Here is an 8,203-nt window from a genome sequence, read left to right as displayed (position 1 = left end):
TGCTTATGAATAAATATAGTATCGTGCACATTCTCTCAGATGCAATCTGGCGCCTCCGCCTCAGTATATAATGTACAAGGCATACATTCACATCAGACTTTTCGAAATCCCGTTTGTGGTCCCCCACTTTCAAATTCTTTTGTTAAATTAATGCCTTAATGCATGCTCAGCACCGCCGAGAGTTTCGTGCGATGGTCAAAACGAAACCGAAAGCAAAACACGCACACGCATTCAAAGGCAATTTTGATACATCGGGTTTAGAGAGCGACTCTCCAATGTACGCAAATTAGGCTACATAACAAATCTAGGCTGTTATTACCCAGACAGCACACATACGTCGGGCCGATGTCGGCCCGTAAGCAGAACGTCGGCCTCGTAAACTCTAAGATCTAAAAAAGGATCGGCCAGGCGTAGGCGGGTGTAATTTGGTCAGTGCTCTACTTTGCCAGCTCATCAAAGGTCGGCTCTGAGTCGGCTCACGACAGAAGGCCGATGCCGCGTTTTTCTGTTTGAACTTGTACGGTTACTCGTCTCTTAGCAACCCACCAGAGAGATGGCGACTCCCCCGGCGACATCCGTGGCTTTCAGGTAAGTTTTCACTTGAGTTTAATTGGAAAAAATATATTATTTTGTTAATTTTGTGACACTTTATAACTAGTAAGGCGCTTGGTGCACTGTAGTACAGGTAAAAGACTTTGCGTGAGCCCTACTTGAGACTTTGGCTCGTTTCCAAATAAGGTTAACTTGTTTAGCTAACGCTAACGGATTTTATTTTACTGTGTTTCCAGCTGTTTCTCTGAGGGGACGAGCTAACGTTAGACACTGAGCAGCAAAAAGCTTAGTTCAGAGTTTGTTTTTAGTTTTTATTTCAGTAGTGTTACACTACTTTGTCCTAACTAACGTTTTTCGTCGTGTTTTTCACTCTGTTACAGGCTGCCAGAAAGTCTCCGTCTCTACGGTGAGCCAGCTATTGTTGTGGTTCCTTTTTAAACTAATAGTCTGTTGGATAATGATTGAATGAGACTAGATTGATAATGTAATGTTTCAATTCTAGATGTTTACTTTTGTAAATACTGCGTGACTTTGACGTATTTTAATTTGTTGAATGTCTAAGTTTACACTGGAGAGGTTGCCATGGAAACGGGGCTGCAGCAAGACACCTGACACAAAACTCCGTCTCTCGCTGCTGTTGTCACTGCTTTTAGGTAAGTTTAGTGCTTAAAATCACACAATTAATACATAAAACTGTTCCTTACTTGTAATTGACGCGTTTCTATTGAATATTTACTTTGTAGAAATGGTTTAATGTCTTCGAAAAAGTCTGTTAGCATCTCACAGATGAAGTATGCTAACTCTAGAGATTGAGGTCTTGTTTATGAAACGTTTGGCTTTTTTGCTGACAATTTGTCTATGGGTTATTGGAAGTAGTCTCATTTATTGAACCTAAATGGCTGCCAAGTTCAAATGCGTCTTGATCTTGTACGGTAAACGCATACTGACAAAATATGTTCTTTCAGGGGGACAGAAATAAAGCCTCCACAACAGAAGGGAAGCTCCAAGGTTTCAAAATGTTTTAAGAGAGCTGCTGACAGAAGCAGGAAATACAGGTGAACCGAAGAAGCTCATAAAAATAACTTTAAGCATTTTTCACAATATATTTATCCTATATAACCATGTGTCTGTTAATGTCTTTTACAAAATTAAATATTTAATTATTATAGTAATTTTAAGAAGCTTTTCACAGCTAAATGTAACTCTACTTAAAACTAAAAACATATTCTGTTATCTAATAGTATTTATTTATTTATTTATTTTTTATTTTTTTTTTGCATTTTACCTGTACTTTAACTTGTTTCCTTCTAATAAACCACCAACTGCATACTAAATATTGTGGTCTCTGTGACAAATGTTTTGTTCCTAGATTCTTCCATGATGATGGCCTGTGGCACATCAGCAGACTCAGAGTGAACCTTCTTCTCCAAAGTGCTGTAAACCATTGTCTAGTAAGTAAAATATCAAACATACACTACTGTTTCGTAAGTTTTGGTATGGTAAAGTATCTTCTGCCCACCACAACTGTGTGTATTTGATAAATAATACAGTTAAACAGTAATATTGTGAAATTAATACAATTTAAAATGATTGTTTTCTATTTTAATATAGTTAGAGAAGTAATTTATTTATGTGATGCAAAGCTACATTTTCAGTATCTTTACTCCAGTCTTTAGGGTCACATGATCATTCAGAAATCATTAATCATGTGTTTGACTTAATGCAGGAGGATATTTTGATGAATAAAAAAAGTTTCTTTTTTAATTTACAGCATTTGTTTGAAACATAAATGTTTCCTTTAACTTTTGATAATTGATAATGATAAGACATTGATAATTAGAAATTAAAAATATTTTTTGAGCAGCAAATCAGCATATTAGAATGATTTCTGAAGGATCATGTCACACTGAAGACTGGAGTAATGATGCTGAAAATGCAGCTTTGATAAAAAGAAATTTAATTTCACAATATATTCACAAAAATCTGTTGTTAAAGGGATGGTTCGAAGTAGAATTGACTTCATTGCTATGCACTCCGAAGCCCATGTAAATACCCCATCCGAAGTTTTTTTTACCTTAGTCAAACATTTATGGAGATATTAGAGTTTTTCGAATTGCTTGTTACAGGAGTGAATGGTACATGTGATGTATCTCGTAAATTGCACCACTAAACGTGCAAGTAATCTTACCAAACTTGTGCAGTGGTGTAAATAGGTTATGTACTCACAAAACGCTGCATCAGAACATTTGTAAGTCCACCATGAGTGTTTTAAAAACACGTTTTAGCCGATCCCTACTAGTCTCAAAAACTACAAATGGCGACACGTCGACGTCACTTCCCTGGTTTGAAAAAAGCACGTAAAAGTCCTCCTACAAGTTGACATGCACACAGATGTAGGAGGAGGACTTTAATGAGCTTTTTTCAAACCAGGGAAGTGATGTCGACTTGTAGTTTCTGAGACTAGTAGTTCTTGGGTAAAACGTGTTTTTAAAACACTCATGGTGGACTTACAAATGTTCTGATGCAGCGTTTTGTGAGTACATAACCTATTTACACCACTGTACAAGTTTGGTAAGATTACTTGCACGTTTAGTGGTGCAATTTACGAGATACATCACATGTACCATTCACTCCTGTAACAAGCAGTTTGAAAAACTCTAATATCTCCATAAATGTTCGACTAAGGTAAAAAAAAACTCCGGATGGGGTATTTAGATGGGCTTCGGAGTGCATAGCAACGAAGTCAATTCTACTCCGAACCATCCCTTTAAATTGTAATAATATTTTACAATATTATTGTTTTTACTTCATTTTTGATCAAATAAATGCAGCCTTGGTGAGCAGAAGCGACTTATTTCAAAGACGTAAACTTTTGAAAGGTAGTGCACATTACAGTTATAATGTACCTCCCACTTACAGGGCTAGTTCACCTAAAAATGAAAATTCTGTCATTAATTACTCATGCCCATGTTGTTCCAAACCCATAAGACCTCCGTTCATCTTCTGAACACAAATTAAAATATTTTTGATAAAATCCAAGAGCTTTCTGACCCTGCATAGACAGTGAGGGTAACCACCACAGTCAAGACAGAGAAGGGTAGTAATGACATTGTTAAAATTGTCCATGTGACATCTGTGGTTTAACTGTAATTTTATGAAACTATGAGAGTAATTTTGTGCACAAAAGAAACTAAATTTGTATTCTTGTAGCATCATAAAATGAAGGTTGAATCGCTGACGTCACATGGACTATTTTAATAATGCTTTTACTACCCTTCTGTGTCTTGACCGTGGTAGGGCCCTTGCTGTCTATGCAGGGTCAGAAAGCTCTCATATTTCATCCAAAACATCCTAATTTGTGATTTGAAGATGAACAAATGTCTAACAGTTTTAGAATGACATGAGAGTGAGGAATTAATGACAGAATTCTCATTTTTGGGTGAACTAACCCTTAAAATGATACTGTGGCATATGTAGTCCATTCTGTAGAGACTGTGTCTGTTCCCTGAATACTGAGGGCATATAATATTTTTACCTTTGCTTCTACAAAAATCATTATTGTGATTAAACCAGATCACAATAAGCACAAATACAGGCATTAATACTTGGCCTGTAATGAGGTTACAAAACTCTGATAATAAAAAATTGATAATAGTGAGGATATACCAAAATCCACTAAAGTATAAGTTGCAACATTTTTGTATTTAATTCTTTAACTTTAAAACAGTCTTTCTGATAATGTCCATGGGTCAGGTACAATCTTTTTGTTTAAATTAATTTAAAATACACATTTTTAGCTAAGCATTCATATAACATTGCACTACAGTTATATGTAATTTAAATAAATCATCTTTGGTCTGAAATAATATGAACAGCTGCTATACTAATCTTTCTCCTTTTGCTTTCCTGTTTCTTTCTCTGGATGCCCATCCCAAGGTTACCAGAGGTTACGCCAGTTCAAGATCAGATCCAGCCTTACTTGTGAAGACTTCAGAAGACCGCAACACTCAAGTCTTCAGCTGTACATGGACATACAAAGCTGTGAAATATTATCCTTATATTGCCTTTAAGGGTATCAATTTTCAACCCGGTTTGTATTATTGCAGTGTTTCTAATATCTGTAAATGAGTTATGTGTACCTATAAATCCCTTTTTACTTATACTGTAAGCAACACTCTGCAGGATGACTCATAATGAAATGATGAGTTTTGACAAAAACACTTTTTGCATCAACAAAATGACAAAATACTGTGTTTTGCGTCATGCAGTAGAGTTTTGCTGACAAATAAACAGGGTATCTCTGAGAAAGAATAAACAACTTTTATATATATTAACAACTTTGTAACATACAAAGTGGATTAAAAATTGTTGAACTTACCCTTTAATAATGTTAAAGGATTGTGTTTAACTGAACACTTCACTAGATACTTTAGTAAGGTTTTATTAGAAAAGATTTTAAAATTTGTATCATATAACTTAAAACATTTTAACTGCTTGTTTGCTCGGTTTTTATTTTGTTGTAATATTGTACATCGGTTTTTGCCATGAAGATAGATTAGATTCTGATGTGGCAATAAAAATAGATAATTACCTTTATCTTTGAGCTGCTGTCATATGGACATTTCTTTGTTGCTAAAAGATCTTTCCCAGTAAGTCTCAATCACCTCTGGGTGATTAAAGTTTTTTTTTTTTTTTTTTACATTGTAACCTTGGAAAAATGGATTTTCTGTAAACCTACTTTGAAATGATAAGTATTATGAAATGTGTATATAATTATAGAGCAGTTAACCATGTTTTTTCAGTAGCAAAACTGTAGCAACTATAAGTATAGTAAACAAGTTTTTTTTTTTTTAGTTCATAAGGTTTTGATGCCATGGTTCTACTATAGTTGAATTGTAGTAATACTACAGTAAAACTGTGGTAAGCATGACTGTAGTAACCATAGTTTTTTAAAATCATAATAAATGTGGTTGCTATGGTTTTACTGCAAATACTGTAGTAATGGTTAGTTTTGTACTTACTGTGGTTTTAATGCAACAGTCATTGTTAAACGGTTATTGTAGAAAAAATATTGATTTAGTTTTTACTATGGTTTTACTGCAAATGCTGTGGTTAATCTTTGAAAGAGTGAATGATTCTCATTTGTATGTCACTTTTGATACAAATATATCTGATAAATGTAAATGTATTTGTATGTTTAATGTCTACCTTGAAAATGTTAATAAACAAGCAACCGTTATTGAGAGTGGTGTCGTGTGTATTGTTTTATTATAAACCAGCGGCTCCTGCCGCGGGTGGTACGTTAGAATAGGAATGAGAGAAACGCCGGTGAACGTACTCGGTTACTTTCGTAACCTCGGTTCCCTGAGATACGGGAACGAGTACTGCGTCGTAAGACGCTTATGGGAAAAGCTCCTTTTCTCCTGAGACTGAAGCATTTCAATAACGCAGTGTAACTGCACGGCCATTGGTTCGTGCAGTGTTAAAGAAACGAACCAATGGCTCGGCAGCGGAGATGCACAAACCTATGGTGATGATTCGCGCCCGATCGCGCCAAAAGGGGCGGAGGATCTGGCTATATAAGCGAGCATTTCGCCATAGGGAACTCAGGTACTTCGACTGAAGCGACGACTGAGTCGTGCAGCTACCTAGCACGGCCAGCAACGCAGTACTCGTTCCCGTATCTCAGGGAACCGAGGTTACGAAAGTAACCGAGTACGTTCCCTTTCGATACTTTCACTCGTACTGCGTCGTAAGACGCTTATGGGGAACCAGTACAATCCCGCCGTTGCTAAGGTAGAGGAACGACTGACATGACCCTAGCACTAAAGGACTAATAAGGGCCAATTTGTTCCATCAGATAGCCTGATAAACGTCCGTTCCAAGGAATAAGTACAACCTGGAGCTCCAAAGAGGCCAAGGTGCACTATACATAACATACTGGTAACAGACATACCACTATGCGGAAAGGACCCGAGTCTGTAAGACTGGAACGTCCAGATTATAGAATCTAGCAAATGTGGACGGTGAGGCCCAGCCTGCCGCCGCACAAATTTCTGCAATAGAAACCCCACTAGACCACGCCCAGGACGAGGCGATGCCCCTCGTCGAATGGGCCCTTACTCCCATGGGACATTGTAGGCCCAAAGAAGAGTAAGCCAGCGTGATGGTTTCCACAATCCATTTGGATAATCTCTGTTTTGTGACCGAAAACCCCTTGGTGCGGCCACCAAAACACACAAACAGCTGTTCTGACTGCCTAAAAGGAGCAGAACGCTCTATATAACATCTCAGAGCCCTGACGGGGCAGAGAGGGTTAAATCCCTGGTCTTGCTCCGTAGGAGGAAGAGCCAAAAGGGAAATAATTTGGTCTCTAAAAGGTGTAGATAGACTTTTGGGAACATACCCACATCTTGGCTTCAGGATGACCTTAGAGTCATTTGGCCCGAATTCCAAGCAAACGGGGCTCACAGAGAGCGCCTGTAAATCGCCCATGCGTTTGACTGATGCTAATGCCAATAGCAGGGCAGTCTTCAACGTCAGGGGGCGAAGGCCTATGGACTGAAGCGGTTCAAAGGGAGGGTCTTTCAAGGCCCTCAACACTGTGGGTAAGTCCCAAGACGGAACCGTGACGGGGCGAGGAGGATTAAGCCGCCTTGACCCCTTTAAAAAACGAACAACCAAGTCGTTCCTTCCCACAGATTGACCGTTTACAAGGTCATGGAATACCGCTATAGCTGCAACATAGACCTTGAGCGTGGAAGGGGATCTCCCCTTATCCAACAGCTCTTGCAAGAAGGACAATATCGCAGATATGTCACATGAAATTGGGTCCGCACCGCAGGTGGAACACCAGGCGGAAAAGACAGACCACTTAAGATCGTAGAGCCGCCTCGTAGAGGGTGCTCTAGCTTGTGAAATAGTACTCAAAACCGACTCAGGGAGACTTAAAGGCTCCCGTCTAGAGCCCAAACGTGCAGCGCCCACAATTCCGGTTGGGGGTGCCATATCGTTCTGTTCGCCTGTGTTAAGAGATCTCGTCTCAGTGGCACGGGCCATGGTGCTTTTGAGAGCAGCCCGGGAAGATCTGGAAACCAATGCTGGTTCTGCCAGAATGGAGCCACTAACAGGACTTTGAGTTTCTGTTCCCGCACTCGCCTGATGACCTGTGGTAGCAGAGCGATCGGAGGGAACGCGTATAACAGGAGATTGGGCCATTCTTGGGTCAATGCGTCCTGTTCCTTCGAAAAATAAATTGGGCAGTGATGATTGTCTTTTGAGGCGAAAAGATCTACTCGCGCCTTGCCAAAGACAGCCCATATTTGCTGAACCGTATGAGGGTGAAGCATCCATTCGTCTGAGGAGACGTTGCTCCGAGACAACATGTCTGCTCCCTGGTTCAGTTTGCCTGGCACATGCGTCGCTCTCAGAGAGCGGAAGTGCAGCTGAGCCCATTTCAGGAGACGTTCTACCATCGTAAATAGACGTCTCGACGAGAGGCCCCCTTGGTGATTTATGAAGGACACCACTGTCATGCTGTCCGAACGGACCAAGACATGGTGTCCTTTCAGGGCAGGTAGAAGGGTGTGAAGGCCTAAACATACTGCTAGCATTTCCAAGCAGTTGATGTGAAGGCGACTCTCCGCTTTCG

The 8,203-nt window shown here is 39.4% G+C and overlaps 1 long non-coding RNA gene across 1 annotated transcript; it reads left to right on the top strand.

Moving 5' to 3' along the window:
• The first annotated feature begins 440 nt into the window (after nt 1-440).
• On the top strand, nt 441-2,005 carry LOC141348651 (uncharacterized). The gene is made up of 4 exons (XR_012357534.1): nt 441-958; nt 1,115-1,205; nt 1,518-1,607; nt 1,922-2,005. It is a non-coding gene; the product is annotated as an uncharacterized lncRNA (long non-coding RNA).
• Nucleotides 2,006-8,203: the final 6,198 nt, after the last annotated feature.

The sequence above is a fragment of the Garra rufa genome, chromosome 13, assembly GCF_049309525.1.
Source record: "Garra rufa chromosome 13, GarRuf1.0, whole genome shotgun sequence".
In the NCBI taxonomy this organism is placed as follows: Eukaryota; Metazoa; Chordata; class Actinopteri; order Cypriniformes; family Cyprinidae; genus Garra; species Garra rufa.
Note: the sequence above shows the minus strand (reverse complement) of the source record. Positions and strands in the feature narration are given on the sequence as shown.